At 38.5% G+C, this 10,796-nt stretch overlaps 1 pseudogene; it reads left to right on the top strand.

Moving 5' to 3' along the window:
- Positions 1–4,540: 4,540 nt before the first annotated feature.
- LOC148021467 (uncharacterized) lies at positions 4,541–5,328 on the top strand (annotated as a pseudogene).
- The last annotated feature ends 5,468 nt before the right edge of the window (positions 5,329–10,796 follow it).

Raw genomic sequence — 10,796 nt, 5'->3', positions numbered from 1 at the left:
AGTGACTTTATTGCTTCTTTGGATGACGATTCTACATGTTTGCATTGCATGTTATTATTTGTTCACATATTCGTTTGATGTGCCTTTTTGTTTCAAAGGGGAAGTGGAAGGAAGGTGTCATTTCAATTAGTCTATTAGAGTTTTATCGGAGTAGCTATGGAAGGAGGGTGTCATTTTAGTGAGTCTTATCATAGTGTAGTTGAATGATTCAATCTGGTGTGCTTACTCTATAGCAAGGGTCTACTCTATTATAGGAACTAATTTGTTCTTACATGTATTAGTTTGCTTGATATTCAAGAATTATGTTCATATTTTGTTAAACATTGTTGATAATGGCAAAAGGTTAGGATGCACCAATGAGGAGCAATGCCTTTTCTTTGGGATATACAAAATTTATGGTCCTATTCCTATTTGGATTGTGACTTTGGTATGTGCATGAGCTAAGAACAAAGCTGATGATAAATTGTAAATTGGTTGTTTAATTCTTAGTGCGCGCTAAATACTTGAATGCCTCATGATTGTTGTACTACATGAGCTAAATGCAGTGGGATGTCAGACATGCTCTTATTCCTTCAAGAGCTTTGATACACGAGAATCAACAACTACCTCTTACATAGTCTATTGCACATGAATGCAAGCATTTGTTTGTAGTGAGTAGCATAGCCTTCCTTCAGTACCATGAAGGATGCACTTTGCACACTCCATGATCCAAGTGAGTGCTCCTTCAATTCTCAGCCCTCTATAATCTCCACATGCAAAAGAGAAGCATGGATATGTCAAGAGAGAGTGCTTTGAGAGAAGATGAGTAGCTTCACCCTCTTTTTCCATCACATCACTCTCTCACTCTCTTGCCCTCAATCTCTCACTCTAACCCTCACTCACTCTCTCACAATGAAAGTAGGAAGGCAAGTGCACAAAGTTTGCACACATGCAAATATCTTGTTCTATTTATTGTCATCATTTTTATAGATGATTTCTAGGTTTTTCCCATCCCTCTTGGGCATCCAATCCTCTTTAGGGCCTCAACATTGATCATCTCTCATTGCATGCTTTTCCTATGGTGAGAACAAACTAGAATCTTTGCGGTTTTTCGATTGGAGCTTACGTTGTCATTACGAGTTGCAAGGAATCATGCCCAGCTCTCAGATTTACATAATAAATCAATACAATTGTTGCAACCATTTGGCAATTTAAATATGCATATACTTCATGCACATTATATTATGGTTAATAATTTTAAGACTATTTTCAACAATCTAGGCTCTTTCTTGTGCTTGCTTGCACGGTGCATGCTTCTTACTTGTTGCGATTAACATTATTTCCCTCCTAGATAAGTACTAGTCCCATTGTAGTCTCTATCATAGGTGGCATGCTTTAGCTTGCACAAGAGATGTGGATGCTATGGACCATGTTGGCCTTGGAGGAGTTATTCAAACTATTGGTGGCATAGAAGCTTTTGGTTGTAAGATAAGTTGTTGTTGGAGTGGTGATAGGTGTCTTGGTTGCGTTGAAGTTGATGGGATTCTTAGTGGGTTCTGATGTTGATTACTCTCATTGTAAGTTCTCATGGTGAGTTTTAGGTTAGAAGTATTGATGTTGAAGAGAATGATCTCTTTTTCTAGCACTTTTTCACCTTGCTTTGTCACGGGTATTGCTGTGGTATAAGGAAGAAAGTATGTAAGTGACCTAGGGTGATAGGTCTAACCATAGGCAAGGCATGCTTCCTAGGTCTGTCCTACCCTTGGTGTGCCTTGATGAGTGTGGGGGAAATGAGAAAAATATCTTTGACTTGCTACTTCTTTGTTGTTGCTGTAAGAAATATCATTTGCCAGACTTGTTAAAAATTGAGAGCATATGCAATTGAGTTTAGTGAGGACTTCAAACAATTTTGAAATTTGCTATTTAACATTACTTACCCGAACTCATTGTCAATAGTTGGTTGCTTCCTCTTGCTTCCTCCTTGCACGAAAAATATTGCAATGCTTCTAAGCATTACAAGGGTACTAAAAGTGTGGTGTGTGTGGATATTTTTTAATATGTTTTTTGTTTTTGTTTTTACAATTTCGCTTGTGTATAAAACTATAATGTACAAGTTCTTATGGTGCATGGTTACTTTGCCAAGATGTGAGTCATTGATAACATTTAGGATTGTATTGGAGTGCAGTGTATTTTTCAAAAAGTTGTGGTAATTTTTCCATTAGGGTTAGGTATGCAACAAAATTAAGTACCACACCTCCTTGATTTAATCTACTCACAACATGGAGCTCTTTTTCTGTGAGGATTTTATGGAGTTAGGAAATGTCTAAGAGAGGTCTAATTGGTGTGATGTCTTGTACAATGGAAAGTACTCAGAGAAAAGTAGAAGCTACATATGTTGGGTCAATTTGGGATTTGGAGATAGCTTGTCTTTGCTCTGAAATGGTCATGAGTTGACTTTTGAGTTTAGTTGAGGTTCTCATAATGTACCAGGTGTGCTTGAATGAGTTACCATTCTCGGCCTTCTCTTCTAGTGCTAATAATTCCTTGATGGTTGGAGGGTATAATGGATTGCAAAATGTGGAAACTAAATGGTGTTCCTTAACTTCCTCCTCTAGAATGAGTCATAGAAGGTAATCTAGTTGATCAGTGTATTGCTCACTGAGATGTTCATGGTCTTCCCAAGATAGTGGCCAAATGTTGAAGCAAAAACAACTATGAAATACTTGACAACCCTGAAACTATCAGTATTAAGAAATTTAAAAAAATATCAAAAGTCTACAAGACTTGTTGGACATTGATAAGAATTTGTCAATACAAATTGTAAAGTCTAAATAGACTTAGAAAAGCATTTGCTAAGTGCGAATTAGGGCAGGGCATCACATGAATTGCTTGCCATATGTATAGATGCCCATGTTATCTTTTAGCATGGAAATATCAAAATTTTCACAAGAACAAAATAGACTTCAGATTCGTGAAATAACTTGGGGATCCCAAAAAAGAGTTGCAAGTAGGAAGCGAAACACTAAGAATAAGGTGGGACCTTAAAAGAGAAACCCTAGATTTAGGTGCGACTGCGTCTTATGCTAAAAAAACTTGCTATTGTTTCTTTTGCATTTGTGCATGCATTGATGGTTGCACATGAAAGATTGATAGTGCTTGTAGCAGTTAGATCTGATTGTAAATATATAATCAGGATAATAAGAGGAAAGATCGCACCATGCCTTTCCCACGACTAGACACAGAACCCTGCTACAAGGGGGATTATTTTGTACCGCCACAAGGAGATTTGGACTGGCCCTGATGGCAAGAGGGTGCTCGATGAGAAATCCATTAGGCAGGAGGAGGCGGGAGTGCCAGGGGGGCTCTGGCCATAAATCTCTCAATCGCTCCTAGGAACTGCCTGACCCTCATAAGGGTGGGATCATGGAGTCCCCGTTACTAGTGAAGGGATGAAAATCTTGGAGGGTTTCTTTTCTTCTGCGCAGACGGAAGAGATTTTCCGGTGAACAGAGGTTTATGAATAAAGATTTATCTTTTGTGTAGGAATAAGAGGAAAATCATTGTAAATAACTTTGCGAAATATGTTTTGCCAAAAGATTATTTTCTCTATCTTTGTGTTGTACCCTAAAAATTACGTGAATGAACCTGTGATAATGGGTTAATTAATGAAGTTGCTTTCATATGTCATAACTTAATGTGATAGATAATTAGAAAACAAAAGAAAACCATTTTGTTAACAATCATGGACCTAGAACTAGATCTCCTATGGTGGACGCAAGTCAAACACACGATACATAATCAAAATGAGGAATTGTAACAACTCAAGTGAATTAGGTTCCAATATAGATTAGCTTGGATTCATAAACACAATCTTGAGTGACTCCAATTGATTTTCATCATTATATTGAAATGAGAGTCAAGTACATGTCTTTATAGCTTTTTGGGTAGTACCACTTTTCTTCTTTGTGCTTATGGGATTTTGGACATCTCTTCCTAGAGCTTCTAGAGCATACATCTTTGTCATATCTCTCACACAAAGCACTCATGGGAAAGCATCATTTGCTATTCTCAAAACCCCCCCTCAAATGATGAGTCTCTACCCTTGATGGCTTTTACCCCCCTGCATGTGAACATGGACCAAAAGACTAGCTCTTTGGTAGCCTACTCAAGTTAAGGCTTGAAACTTTACATCTTTGGTAGAGTTTTTACATCCACTATAGGAAGCAAGATCCATTATGTTTGGTTGTAGCAGTAGAAAGTATTTTCTTCATGCTCTGCTTTTGTCGTTCTTTTTATCCCTTTTGTTGATGTGTGGTACATGCTTTTACTTATGGGTATGTGGCCTTGTCTCGAAAAGCTCTCTTGTACATACATGGCATAGATCTTTTGATACATACATTTTAGGATTTTCTGAGTAGTGCAATGGCTTGTGCATACATGATGGATACATATTTCTTTGGATAGCATTGGGGTTTGGAGTACATTGACATTGGACATTTTAGGCTGATGTAGGCAAACCATTTCAAGTGTGGAAAGGTCTTACCAATCGGCTTTTAGCTCAATGGCAGTTTCTAATCCCAATGTAGTTTCACAAGAAGATGCTAGTAGTGATTTAATCAATAGTGTATTTGCATATAATGACTCTTTTGTGAATTAGTGTGAACTGCCTATTAGAGTGAGTACACCAATGAATTCAGACACTTAACGTTTAAAAGGATAAAGGAAATCACAATGGTGATAAGCATGCCTCAAGAAATTCTTGAAGCTCAAGGTGTGTCAATTGAAAATTTGCAAGGTCTTTTAGAGGAGTTGCAGACTCATGTGGAGCCTATTGATATGTCAAATGATCTGAATGCTATAGGAGGTTTAACTCCTTTGCTAAGTTACTTGAAAAATTCAAATGCTCTGATTAGAGCACGAGCATTTGAAGTTATCGCCATTATGGTGCAAAACAACCCTCAATGTCAGCAGCTTATTATGGATTGCAAGGGCTTTGAATCCATCATGTCCAATTTCATGTTAGATTCTAACCCAACAGTGTGTACCAAGTCACTTGGTGCCTTATCGTTTCTTCTCTAAAACAACAAACCTGGTATTGTGGCCTTTCGCTTGGCAAATGGATATGCTGTTCTTAAAGAAGCTTTTGTTTCTGAAAACCCAAGTTTTCAATGGAAAGGTCTGCAAGTATTACATTATCTCTTGCATGAGAATCCTAATGATAGCAGTGTTGCAACGGAGCTAGGCTTTCTCAGGTTGCTAACAAGTATTGTGAACAACACTGATGCGGATATTCACCAAGGAGCCTTATAGAGTCTCATGGAGATTGCTCAAATCGGAAAGGCACTGTGAGAGAGAGAAGAAAATTTGTTGTGTGTCTTACTCACCTCCCAAACAAATATACCCTCTTTCCGCCTTCTAATCGGGTTAGGGCCTGGTTTCATGGTGCACCCGACCAATGTTTCCAAATAGACAAGTTGTGAGAGATTCGGATCTAGAGCATGGCTATGGCAACTTGTAGGCATAGACTGAACTCATGATGACATTGACCAAGGGCTGAAGACCACAACTCTTACACAAGTGAATTAGGTTCCAAGATGGAAGCTTGGACTCATGAAGACATTCTTGTGTAAGGAGACAATGATACAAATTCTTGATAGAAAGAGACAAGTACTATTGCATTATCATATTGTGTGTAAGTGATAGTCAAGTACATCATTTTATAGAGTAGCTTGATAGCACTTTACATCCACTATGCCTATGGGATTTGTCTCTCTTCCGATAATAAACAACATCTTCCTAGCCTAGCTATTCCATACAAAGGGGCATACACAGGGTGCGATTGGCATATTCTCAACACCCCTTGTCAATCACAACTGTGAAAAACATTAAGTGTACATAGGCTGTCATGAGTAGAATCTTGCTAAGTGTGAGCATGCTAGAAACAAGTGAAGCTAAGTGTGGATAATGGCAGACATCTAGGGGCTGTTACAAGGGCTCATTAAGTGTGTAGAGGCTGTTATGCATAGGCTACATGAGGATTTTACAAAGCTTATGAAAGGAACATTAAGGCAATTACAATGCTTTTTAAAGCAGAAAATGAGAGACAAGGACCGATAGGCCCTTGTGGTCTTTTTCAGCATAAACATTCTCTTTGTCAGCATGGAAAATCTTCTTGTCTTTCATCTTTGGTTCTTCTTCTTCAGCTTTGAATGATGTGGTCTTTTGGCCTTCATGGTTGATCTTCTTTTCTTCTTCATGGTCTTTTTGGTCTTCTTCTTTATGGTGGACTTTTCTTGTACTGATCTTCATGTTCATGTCTATGTCCCCCTCAAGCAAAGACATCACCATCTTTGTGTTTTGCACGATGATCAAAGCAGCTAGGGTGCCTTCAAAATCTTCTAATAGATTCATTGATAGCTCTTTAGAACAAGGAAATCCATCCATCCCCCCAAAACCAAATGAGTTCGTCAATGCTGCATGTACAGGCCTTTCTGTTGCTCTGGTCAATGATGTGAACTCACTTTCAAAAACTGGATCGGAGCTTTCCACATTTAAAGTTGGAGGAGTAACACCATGATGAACAGTTAGCACTGAAAAGATAGCCTCAACAGCTCCAGCTGCTCCCAGTAAATGACCTGTTGCATCCTTAGTCGATGAAAAAAAAGGTTTCCAGAGAGTGCATGCCAACAAATAATGCTTTTATTGCTCTACCTTCCACATCATCCATAATCATGCGAGCTGCACTCTCCCAGTATGTAAGATTTGCAGCCTTTCTAGCACCAATCCCTCTCGTCTTGGTCGGAGTGTTGACAGACACGAACACGATCTCGGCTTCTGCCACATGTTTCTCCATATTTGCACTAAAGAACAGGTTCTTCCCTCTGCAAGCTTTAACAACTTTGTCCAGGATGGGCTCGAAGATAGGAAGGTGATCATTGTTCCAAGCATTGATGCAAGGAACCACAATGTCTACAACCACAACTTCAATGTCGGAGCAGTTAAGTGCGATCGTGGCCATGGTTGGCCCTCCAACATAGACAACACCAATGCAACAGATCTTCACCATGGCTGTCGAACATGGCAAAACAGAGTGATGGAATGTGTCGATGAGATGGATGTCGCGATGACGAGGCTCGAGACTGGTGATAAGCTGGCAGACCAGAGAATGGAGGAAAAAAATGATAGCAAAAATGTCTCTTTACCAGTAGGGGTTGCAAGATGGATACACTGCTTGATCGTAGAAAATAAGGCCTCATGTAGTTTCTTGATCAGTTCGCTTCTTCTTGAAGCTTGAGATATGGACTCTGATTAAACCCTCGTTGTAGCCTCACCACTTTGCTGGCTATGGCTGTCTATCAAGGTGGAGCAAGTGGAGATGAGTTGAGAAATAAGCTCTTTGAGCTGACTTGAGGTTAAGAGGGACTGAGAGATCAGAGAAAGGAGTCATGCCATGCCCAACTAGGCTCTCATACCATGTGAGAGATTTAGATCTAGAGCATGGCTATGGTGGCTTGTAGGCATAGACTGAACTCATGATGACATTGACCAAGGACTGAAGACCACAACTGTTACACAAGTGAATTAGGTTCCAAGATGGAAGCTTGGACTCATAAAGACATTCTTGTGTAAGGAGACAATGACACAAATTCTTGACAGAAAGAGACAAGTACTATTGCATTATCATATTGTATGTAAGTGATAGTCAAGTACATCATTTTATAGAGTAGCTTGATAGCACTTTACATCCACTGTGCCTATGGGATTTGTCTCTCTTCCTAGAATAAACTGCATCTTCCTAGCCTAGTTGTTCCATACAAAGGGGCATACATAGAGTGTGATTGGTAGATTCTCAACACAAGTCCTACCCAATTTACCAAGAAGTCTGAGGGTATCCCTCGAGCTTCAGACCTTGGCACTTCTTGCCCTTGTCCGGGACACACTAATTAATGGCCGTCTTGGGCTACTTGCCCGTTCGAAGGTTATTATGTCTGACATTCTCTCCCCCTTTCAAAAATATCATTGTCCTCAATGATTAGTGATGGGAAGTGTCCTTGAATTAGAGCTTCTGATTCCCATGTAGCATCAGTAATTGGTAGACCCTTCCAGGCAACTAGATACTCGTGGAGAGTACGATTACGTAATCGTTTCTCTCTCCAATCTAGTATCTTGTCTGGTCCATGGTCAATAAGTGAATCTTGTTCCTACAAAGGTACCATACCATCAATTAGATTATCATCACATGAGATGTACTTTCTTAATTTTCTAACATGAAACACTGGATGATCATGGCATCCAGGAGGAAGTTCCAATTGGTAAGCTACATCACTTAGCTTCTTCTGAATAATTTTCCACGGTCCACAATATCTTGGAGATAACTTTTGGACATTTGCCTAGATGACTTGGCTAGTACTTGGAGAAAAACTTTTTCTCTTAATTCAAAGATCCTACTTGACCTTCTCTTATCTGCAAAATTCTTAGCCCTATTAGCAACTTGTTGTAACTTGGCTTGAGCAATTTTAATATTAGCCTACATGTCAGTAAGAAATTTTGCTGCAGCTGGGCATTTCTCATATGACCTTCTTGTACTAGGAAAACTTGTATTCATTCCATAATTTATTTTAAAAGGAGACAAAGCTGTCGCCTTATGAGGTTTGTTGTTATACACAAATTCTAACAAAGACAAATGCATATCCCAATCTGTTTGTTTATTAGATACATATGCTCTCAGCATGTCTTCTAGTATCTGATTGAATCATTTTGTTTGACCATTTGTTTCTGTGGGTGATCACCACTTGACATGTTTAAAGACACATTTAAACAACCAAAGACATGATGCCAAAAATGACCAGTAAACATGACATCCCTATCAGACACAATGGACGTAGGTAGACCATGCAACCTAAACACATGATCAATAAACAAATTTGCGACTTGTGGAGCTTCCACACTTTTGCGAGTGGCTATAAAATGAGCCATTTTACTGAAGCGATCCACTATCACTAGGGTAGTGTCTTTTTGTCTCTAAGTTCTAGGTAAGTTGACAATGAAATCCATGGAAATACTTTTCCAATTAGATTATGGAATTTGTAATGGCATTAGTAGACTTGGTAGCTTCACCCTTTCTGCTTTATTAACTTGACATTGAAAGCATTGTTGGACATATTGGCAAACATCCTTGGCCAACTTTGGCCACCAAAATGTCCTTCTAACAAGCTGTATGGTCTTATGAATACCAGGATGTCCTGCACAAGGCACATCATGGTTATCAAACAAAACTTTCTTTCATAGTTCCCATGTACTAGGAACATAGATCTTGTCTTTTCTTTTAAGAAACCCATTCTCAATTGAAAGGTTCTTAAATGAACTTGCCTTATCAAAAATAACAGTAGGTAATGAAACATAAGTATCTGGTCCATCCCTAATCAAAAAGTCTCGTTCTATGGTTTGATAAAATTTTGCCATATAAGAGTCCTCTAACTATGCTTCCTTTATTTCTTGAAGCAATGAGCTTTCTAAAATTGTAAAGCTCATTCAATATGTTATACGAGATAATGCATAAGCAACAACATTATCCTTACCCTTCTTGTATAGAATTTCCATATGAAATTCTTTCATCATTTCAGCCCATCGAGCTTTGCACCCTTGAAGATGTGGTTGACTACAAATATACTTAAGGATATGGTGATCTGTATAAACTTTAAAATCTACACCATATAAATAGTGCCACCAAACTTTAAGGTAATGAACAATAGCATAAAGCTCATGTTCATGAACTGGCCAATTCTGTTGGCTTGGGGAAAGCTTGTTGCTTTCAAAGCTACAGGCCTGCCTTCTTGGCTAAGAAATGCACCTATCGCGATGCTACTTGCATATGCTTCTAAAACAAATGGTTTCTCAGGATCAACTATCTTGAGAACAGGGTCAGTAGAAACTACTTGTTTCATAGCCTCAAAACTTTCTTGTTACATTGATGTCCACACATAGGGCACCATAGCTTGCAACAAATCAGTCATAGGAGTAGCTATATACCAGTATGTGTATATAAATCTCCTATAGAATACTAACAATCCCAAAAAATAATGAAGAGATGTTTCATTTTGGGGTGTCAGCAAACTAAGTATCATAACAACCTTCTTGGGGTCCATCTTGATCCCATCGGCGGCAGATAGAATATGACCTAAATACTCTATCTCTGCTAAACATAGAATCGTCTTGCTTGGGTTAGCATAGAGTTTTGCTTCCCACAAAGTTTTAAAGACTGTCATCAAATGTGACTCATGTTCATGGACACTCTTACTATACACAAGCACATTGTCAATAAAATCTACAACGAACTTTCCCATGTATGGTCTTAGTAAATCATTTATTAACATCATAAAAGTAGTAGGAGCATTTGTTAAACCGAAAGGCATAATCAAATACTCATATTGACCAAATCTTGTTCTAAAAGCAGTTTTAAAAATATCTTCATCTCTTACTCTATTTGGTGATAACCACTTTTTAAATCAATCTTACTAAAGATAAAAGCACCACCTAGAGTATCCAAGAGATCATCAATACGAGACATAGGATATCTATACTTGATAGTTATTTTATTTAAAGCCATGTAGTCTATACACATTCGAAAAGAACCATCTTTCTTTTTTACAAGTAAAATAGGGGTTGCAAAGGGTGAAATGCTAGGTCTAATCAATCCTTTGCTTAAGTACTCATTCACCACCTTATGGACTTCATTCTCCTCTTGTAGACTCATCCTGAACGGGGGGGTCTAGCAACTAGATTAGCTCATGGGATGAGCTCAATCCTATGCTTCACGT

Source organism: Lygodium microphyllum, chromosome 18 (assembly GCF_053477565.2).
Source record: "Lygodium microphyllum isolate KBCC chromosome 18, Lygodium_microphyllum_v1.1.10, whole genome shotgun sequence".
Taxonomy (NCBI): domain Eukaryota; kingdom Viridiplantae; phylum Streptophyta; class Polypodiopsida; order Schizaeales; family Lygodiaceae; genus Lygodium; species Lygodium microphyllum.
The sequence above is the reverse complement of the archived record's forward strand: the minus strand, read 5'-3'. Positions and strand labels throughout refer to the sequence as shown.